The sequence below is a fragment of the Crocodylus siamensis genome, chromosome 4 (genome assembly GCF_052110815.1).
Source record: "Crocodylus siamensis isolate JL-2025a chromosome 4, ASM5211081v1, whole genome shotgun sequence".
NCBI classification, from domain to species: domain Eukaryota; kingdom Metazoa; phylum Chordata; order Crocodylia; family Crocodylidae; genus Crocodylus; species Crocodylus siamensis.
This window is the reverse complement of record NC_143398.1, coordinates 8,907,385-8,916,213: the sequence shown is the minus strand read 5'-3', so window position 1 is coordinate 8,916,213 and position 8,829 is coordinate 8,907,385. Positions and strand designations below refer to the sequence as shown.

Here is an 8,829-nt window from a genome sequence, read left to right as displayed (position 1 = left end):
GCTATATAAGCCCTGGGTTGAGCTAGCCGAGGCAGATGGCCAGCTCAGGCTGTGCTGGCGTGTGGGGCTCCTGAGTACCCAGGAGACTGGAAGAAAACAGCTCTGTAGGCTGGGGGCATAGGGCAGAGCGACCCAGAGAGAAAGAGATGCAAGGTAAGCAGGCATACCACCTCTATTATTTTTCTTCTTTGTTATAGCCCAGGGCATTAGCATTTATATTGTAGTTTAAACCTGTGGTTTGGGTTGGGACTGTAGGGCAGGTTTTCAGAGGTCCCACTAGTGCTCAAGGGGCTCCCGGTCACCTTGAGCAGTGCCACCGCTCTCCCACTGTCAAATGTCCAGACCTGTGGCAGGCTCATGGCTGGATGACATGGGGCTGTGGGTTGGATCTGTTCCTCAGGCCAGGGGTTGAACACCCCTGGTCTAGGCTGTAGTTATCATCATTGTCAGCCCCTTGATATAAAGATAACAGTGTACCAGTTAATAGACAAGTCATCAGTATGTCTGGAAGTGACTGGGGATGCCAATCCATGATCCACATGTTTGACTGCAGATGTGACAAATAGTCCTGGGAGGAAGGAGTACATGCTAGCAATGCTGGGTCATATCTCTTCCCTTTATCTCTCCTCTGTCTGTCTCCATAGTGAGATGAGTTTGCTCAAAATGATTGATCATGGCATCACTGGAGATGATTTCAGTGCTTAAGTTTCCCAGGTACTGATGTTAACACTGTGTTTCTTCAGGCTGGTCTTCCTGGTTCGTTTCCATCTTTTCTTGTGGCCATCTCTAGAGTGGTGACTGTTGGTAAGCTGAGAATAGAAGACCTGCTTGGGAGCCGGTTGTCAGGCATCCTTATGGCATGTCCTGCAATGGAGCTGGTGCCATATATATAAATATGGCTTCAATGCTGGTGGTGTTTGCTTGAATCAGAAGGCTGGCATACATTCGTCTGTCCTTCCAGTCGATGTGGAGGATTTTCCAAGCGCAACACTGATGGTAACGTTCCCAGGGATTTGAAACTCATTGGGGTACCCTGCGCAGGCTCATGTCTTGTCAGCTGTGCTGTACTTACACCACCTCTCTGAGTAACATATGCTATGTTAGTAAGAGGCCTCTTGCAGCCTAGTCACATCTACAGGGAAGATTTTTTGGCAGAGCTGTGTTGGCTCAGGCTGGAATTATTTCCCCCTGTTCCCAACTAGGGCAGCTATACCAGCAAAACCTATAATGTATGCCTGGCGTTTTCCCAGAGCTAGGCCACAAAGTTCAGGGAACATGGGCCTCTTGATCTTCTACAGGGTCTCAGCTTCCAAAATGATTATCTAATTGTTAAGTGGTGAAAAAACCTTTCCAAATCTAGATTTGTAGTAAGACAGGGCTGGGAGAGATCTCAGGAGGGTATTTAGTCCCAACCCTCTGCTCCAAGCACAATCATTTTTTTTTTGTGTAGACCACCCCAGCCAAGAAATTCACATTTAACTGATACTTTTGCCTGAATCTGACATGAGCCTAAAGCAATAGATCTGAGGTAGCAACTTCTATCTTCATTTCGATGGGTATGGTATCAGCTGGCGATGGTGATACTACTCCTCTGATTACCCAAGCACATCAGAGGAAGGCTCATTTTTGGGAGGCTGAGCTTTGTCTTCAGAGTAAAATTTATATCGCTGAAGGGCACCAAGTCAACACACAACTGAATCCCCATTCAAGGAATATTAAGAACATTTTAGCGAGACTCAAGTGGGAGCTCGGATGTGTGTTGTTCTGGTGCACTAGGGTGAAGTTTAGCCTTGTAGCCACTTGTAGGCTTTATTTCAGGGTGGCCAGAGTAGGACTGGTGTCTTTTCATCTCTTGGGATGACTTTTCCCCCTCAGTTTGCAGCAATGCATGGTGCTCACTAGAATTTTTTAGCCTTAATTTGTAATTTTTTTTTGGCTGTTACTTGGTGGCAGATGTAGTAGCTACAGTTTTACGCATGATTTATGAGCCAGTATCTGAATTTAAAATACACCAGATGCTTTTTATCTGACCAAATCTTATTGCTGTGATGGAAGCCTCAGCCCAGCGGGGCCTCCAGCGTACTCAGATGTAGCTTAGACAAGTTTACGGAGAGTTGGGAAACTGAACAAAAGATGCGAGTGGCATGGGAAAGGTAAGGACCTCAAACAACTGCCTGAGGATGGAGCTGGAGGCACTAGCTAAGAGTATAATACTTTAGTCCTGTTACAGATTTTGAATTTCTCCAAGCCTCCACTCGCCATCTGCGGGATGGGGATAGGAGGACTTCCTTTTTCTCACCCGTCATAGTATAAATGGATGAAACAAGCTATTAAGGAGCTGTTCCTTCCCTGTTTGTCTATATCCAATTGCTTTTTTTTTGGCTTAAATTAGATGCGTCTAGCTTGACTCTCACACTATGCGAGCAGACGATGGAGGGAAAATGATGGAGCAACGGCTTTATTCTTGAATCGTCAAGAGAGCCAGGAAAACTCGCTGGGTGTTGAGTAGCTGTCAAAGCTCCAGCTCAAAATACGTCCTTGTAGCCTCCGACGAAGTGCTTAAAATACTTTGCTGATTCACATTCTGTTGGGAAATCAATGGGAAAATTAAAATGAGTGGTAATCAGTAACTCGGGTGGCGCATTTAGGAAGGATATATTTTTAGGGCTGGATTATGGTTTAAATAATGCTGCACTGTCAGTATTGCAGACAAGGCTGTCGGAGCCTGACAGAGTTGCAGGTGTGGAGAGGGTGAATTGGGAATGCAGGATTTAGTTTGGATCGAAACAGTCACTTGGGTCAACAGTGGGCCTTTTAGGAGGGAAATCCTGGGTTAAAGGCTGCATAGCATCACTTGCATCATCTACCTCCAAGCTCTCTCACATAAAAAAATCAGCCTATTCCTCTAGTTACTGACAGCAATGCGGATTTAGCCATTGACCAGAAGTGCACAAGGCCAGGGTTGTTTGCCCTTTTCCCTACCATGCCAGTGACATGTCTCAGCTGGATTTCTCCCAGGCTTTCATCTCCCAGGCAGTTGAGAGCAAACTGAAGTTGACCATGGAGTGGCCTCATCCCAGACCTCCTAAGCATACCCTTCTCACTGTTTCTATATGTGTGCTCCAAACTTGGGGATACTCCCATGAGGCCAGTCGGGTTTTTTCCAGTGGTTCCCTCTTAAACACATTGGAGGTGAAGGTCTGGAGAGCAGCCACAAAGGCAAGCCTCTGACTGGTCTCCCTGGTGTATTTCTATGCCCAGAGCATGGCTATGGGACTGGGTGGTCAGGGCATGCTTGGGAACCTCCTGGCCAAAGCACGCTGTTGCTCTGAAGTAGACATGCAATTGGTCTCCCTAAATTCCTGAAAGACACTGTGCCTTCCTCTCCAGCAGGAGATGGTAAGCATTTTATACAGCTGGCCAGTACCATTATCCCAATTTTACAGGCAGGAAAACTGAGGCATGAAGTGGTAAAGTGATGTGCCCAAGGTCACCTCCCGGGGCCAGTAGCAAAGCTCATGTCTCCAAAGTCTCAGTCCAGTGCTTGATCCACAAGGCTGATGTTGCTCAAACAAAGGGTCAGGAGCCCAAATGAGGTCACAAAACCCTTTCAGTAGAGTCATGAGCTCTCGCCAGCTTGGTATCGATTTCAAGTCATCACACAGGGTCGGGGTTATGAGGGAATTTTGTTGCTGGAAACAGGCCCCAGCTTAAATCAGCTTGAGCTCCGCTGCACTCCGCCATCATATAACATCTCATCATATTGAAAAGGATTTTTTGTTACAAAAGAACCTGGGAGAATACCAGGTATTTCTTTCCCCTTTAACCAGCCTGGTACAACATCTTTAAAACAAGCTAATTCATTCTGGATGCTGCACAGAACATGTCCACTTGTCAGATCAAATCAATCAGAAAAGACGGAGAAATGGGCTCTATTTTTCCCAAAGCTTTCTCAAGAAACTCCTACTTTATTTATTAACCTAAAGGCTTTTCTAGCCAGGCAGAATCCTAATAAGGAAAGTATTTATATATACCCTCCCTTCTGATCCCTGGACTGAGGTAGTTTGTCAGTTCGGAGCTCATTATGGCCTTAAATATGTTACCTATTACCTTTAATGGTGTATTGTAGACTCATCTGCTGGTAACTCATAAGCGTTCTTATGAAATTAGCAACCTGGCACTGAAGCAATACAAATGTCAGTCTCCTCAAATTAAAATAAAAATCAATTATGCTTTTAAGGGCAGATAGAGATTAAGCGGAATACAATGTACATTTACAATATTGTGGCAACCAAAGCCTTTATGTGCAATTAGCAGCATTTCATTTTTAAATCTTTCTCCTTAATACAGCAGCAGCCATTAAAACAATAAAAGCAGCCCACATGCTTTCACAGTCAAACGTGGCCAGAGTCCTTCAACTGCTTTATCTGATCTTTATGCTGATTCAATACGTTACGTTATAAATATATACGATATAATTATATAGGCTTTACACATTACGTATTTATATATAGCATCTACTATATATAAATATGACATATGTTTATACAGGGCAGTGTATCTAATGATGATAATTATGATATATATAATTATAACACATCTAGTGTGTACTATATATTTATATATTGCATGTGTGTCTATACATACATTTATGCTTTATGTTATGTTATATTATGTGCACACACACGTTGTATATCCAGGATGCTACAGAAATATTCCTTTTATTTGCAGATGGTGTTGGCGCTAGCTTGAATATTCTTTGTGGGAAGGGTTATCTGTGTAGCAAGCCTCGGAGCAAGCAGGTAGGTAAAGAATTAGTTTTGTGGGTTCTCATTAAATTGAGGTTGGGGGTTATATTTTTGCCTCCAGATTCTTAACCACATTTTTGGAGCTTGTTCCCAGAGACATCTGACATGGGTTTTTTACACTGGGTACTACGCATTCAGGGCTTTTGCAATTCAGTCAGTAGCCTGGTGGGATTCAAGATGAGAGGACAGCTATTATGATTTATATTACAGGAGTACCTACAGCTCCCTCAAGTGGTACAGCCCTGTTGTGTACAATGTATATTGGAACGGTTCCTGCTCTGAAAAGCATACTTTATAGAAAAAAACAGATTAAGGGGTAAGGGAAATGGAGATGAAGAAGTGACTTATTCGACATTACAGAGAACGAAAAAAACTGAAGGTTTCTAAGAGCATGGTACAGTGCCCTGGCCACTATGGCCCACTGCCTTCAAGCCCTGAAGCCCTGTATTTAAAAAGAATGAATGTTCGGTTCCTGCTTCTGCCACACATTTCCTGTGTGGCCTCAACCAAGTCATGTACTAATTTCCCTGTGCCTCAGTCTCCCTAGTATACAACAGGGATAATATTTCTCTGCCTTCCCCTAATATTTCTCTAATAGGCATATGGTGAGGATAAATTAATCAGAATTCAGAAGAAGAGGCAGGACCGGTGCTTTGCCAGTTGAGTAAAGAGTGCCAAAGAGAAGCCTATAAATAATAAAAAAAATATATATAAGGGGGGAGGGCAGTAACTAATGTTGCAAAATGGGCTTATTGAGTCTTTTGCATGGGAATGAATTTCCTCTATAGCACGGACTTGCAAAATAAGGCTCATAAATAGCAGTCTTCATAGTGAGTCTCAGTGTCATGATTTTTCTTAAATGCATGCTGCTTTTCATTTATAGCTGGGAAAGAAGAGCTGTTGTTTGGATCCCAGACCAGGCTTTTCAGGGATTCTTGAGCTGCAGATGGAATATAATGACCAATATGCTATACATCTCTGATTTAGTTAGCCTATAAGGTGCTGCCTCTTTCCCAATATTTTTGCAAACCAACATTCCTAAAGACAATGACCTAATTCCATAGTTTGGCAGATAAGAGAGCATCCTGGTTTTCCAAGCTGATGAGTACCTGCAGTCCCAGGTATGTTTACCTGAATTAAGTAGAGCTCATGCAAGCATCAGATGTCTCTGGATGCTGTGTTGTGTCCAGAATAGTCCTTGGTAAATGAGGGAGAAACGTTGGAGCTTGGGCTGCTCCAAAATGTGTTTGTTGGACTCTGTAGTTAAATGACATCTGTTGAACAAACTCTGATTCCTTGTGGTACCTTCAGTGACTTCTAGAGCGCCATGGACAAAAGCAGAGAAGTATAGCAGTGTTGGGGGGCTTCTTGCTTTGAGAAGCTGTCTTTAAGTGATGGACCTGAGTCCTGTCCTTTAAAGATGTGAAGAATACACAGAAATATAATATAGCCTGTTACTGTACAGAAAGGGGAATCTTGGCGGGTAACAATGCCCATTATCCTTGAACCATATGGTGCCCATCTTCTCCCTAAGTGCATGTTGTGGACACAGCTACCATAAGGGCTGGGCTCTCTTCCCACAAGGGAAGGGGAGATAGGGCACACAGGGAAATTTGGTACATGGATCTCAGGAGATGATCGGTTTTTGATAAAGGTCTGGCTGCTTTGAATATTGGAAACATCACTATCAGTATCCTATCCCTAGATCTTCGTCTAGAGCTTTTAATCAAAGCGCTTTACAAAATCTAGTGCTGGGGAAACAGAGGCATGAAGAAGGGAGGAAACCACCCAGGTCACCCACCTTATCAGTGGCGCAGCTGAGAGTAGCACCCGGATCACCTGAATTTTAGCCCCGTGCTGCAACCACTGGTGAACTCTGCCGCCGTCTGGGACATTGGTTTTGAACGTTGTTGGGGATTTTTGTTTGTTTGCTTTGTTTTATCTGCAGCGCCTTCAGATGACGCCTGATACCACTGTCTTCAGAGAGACCTGGATCTGGACAAAGCCGAACAGTTGACTCCCCAGCCGAGTTATCTCAGATAACTTATCCGAGACGGCGGTCAAGGTTTAGATTACAGCTCTCCAGTAGATGGCGCCGTGAAACTAGTCTTTTCCCATCCCATTGTTAACTCTGTGGTCGTGGTTACGTTTGAATAATAATAATAATTAAAAAAAAAAAAGATGACTAGAGTGTAACACAGAAATCAATGGCTACTCTTCTCTAGGTGTAAATCAGAGATTTGCCCCCGTGAAGGATCAGGTCCAAGTGATATCAGCTACGTTACAAGTACCAGGGACATTAAGCAGAAAGGGGTATAATAGCAACGCCCTGTCATTTGTGCTGATTTGGCATTAAATAAGGAGCTGATTCGTCCCTGCAGCTGAAATATATCTCTGCAAACTGAACAGCAGGGACCTACCTTTCGGAGCAGATCACATCTTATTTCCAGTTTGCAAAGGGGGACGTATCTTCCCACGTGGATAAACTAAGAGTCATGGACTCCAACAAGTGTCTTGTAATCACAGGCCAACTTACACTCCTTTATTCTAGTGAAATCCAGAGTGATTTCACTGAAGTCGATGGAGGAGCTGGTCCCAACGTGGGGTGGGGCAGGGTGGTTTTGCTGCGGCAGGGAAAGCGACTATCAGGAATGTCGGAGATACAGCGTGGGGGGGCGAGTCGGCCTTATCTCATGAAACATGAGGAAATAAACCGCAGGGAGCAACTGCCTTGGGTTGACGGGAGCGGATGATCTGACAAGTCACTTCTGCAATCTCTCCTGCTCCTGTTAGCTAGTTTTTCTTCTCCTGCCCATTGGCTTCCACTTCTTGCGTTTGCTCCGTGAATACAAATCTGAATAAGTTACTCAGTCCTGGGGGGGGTTCGGGGCGTGGCGATGTTATCGCTGTGATGGTCCAGGAAATACGCACGAGGCGAGGATCTTTGCGGGTGATTGTCACGGGGGCGCTTAGGTGCCCTGTTCCTGTGAAGGGTTAAGGGCAGCTGCCAATCTGGGTGCCGGTTGCTGGGGCAACCGCACTGGTCAGGTGACCAGAAGGGGGCAGGGCCGGGCCTTTATAAACAGCCCGGGCTGGAGCCTAGGGGCAGTCCCCCTCTGGCAGCCCAAGGGGCAGCGGGTCTGCTGCAGGGCAGAGCAGCCTGAGGCTGCGGCCTGGCGCGGGGTGGAGAGAGCCCTGACAGGGAAGGTGAGCCATGGTGGCACAGTATTTACGTTCTAGCCAGGGGGTTTATTTTTGAGTTATAGCCGGTTGGCTCATGGCTTTATGTTCCCTGGTTTGTTATCGTTACACCGGAGGACCGGGTGAGGCTGTAGGGGCTGGAGGAGGCCTCAGGGGAGCTCCCCAGGAGCGTGGGGGTTCCTGGTGCCCTGTAAGGGCACAGCGATCGGTGCCAGGGAAGGCACAGCTGTTTGGCGCCGGGGTGGCGCGTCGCTTGGGGGGTGTGTTGACCCCAGCCCTGGGTGGGCGATAGCCGGAGAAGCCCGAGCAGGGCGGAAGACCCAGACGGAGGGTCGGGGGGCCAGGCACGGCTACGGCCACCTGAGCCCCGACCGTGGGAAACGCGGGAGCCGAGACCCGAGCGCGTGTGAAACCGCGGGGAGCGCTAGGCACTGGCCCAAGTGCTGGTGACCACGGGAAGTGCGAGAGACAAGGCCCGAGTGCAGGCGAGATCGCAGGAAGTGCGAGGCGCAGGCTGGAGTGTGGGTGACCGCGGGACGTACGGGAGGCAGGCCCCAGTGGGGCACTACCCGTAAGGCAGAAGCCCCGGAAAGGGGCAAGCCCATTGAGAAGCCCGGTGAGGGCAAGGAACGCAGAAGCGCGGAGAGACTCGCCCCAGTGGGGCACTGTCTGTGTGAGAGAGGCCCCTGGAGAGGGCGCGTACGGAGAGAGGCCCCCGGAGAGGGCGCATACAGGAGAAAAGGGCCCGGTGTGGGTGAACAGTTGAGCGGAGGCCTTTTGCGAGGGCCTCTAGGGACGGTATATTGGCGGGATAACATCC

At 46.9% G+C, this 8,829-nt stretch overlaps 1 long non-coding RNA gene across 1 annotated transcript; it reads left to right on the top strand.

Annotated features, from left to right (window-relative positions):
- Nucleotides 1–962: 962 nt before the first annotated feature.
- LOC149865462 (uncharacterized) lies at nt 963–6,879 on the top strand. Its single transcript, XR_016442048.1, has 3 exons — nt 963–996; nt 4,732–4,802; nt 6,757–6,879. It is a non-coding gene; the product is annotated as an uncharacterized LOC149865462 (long non-coding RNA).
- Nucleotides 6,880–8,829: the final 1,950 nt, after the last annotated feature.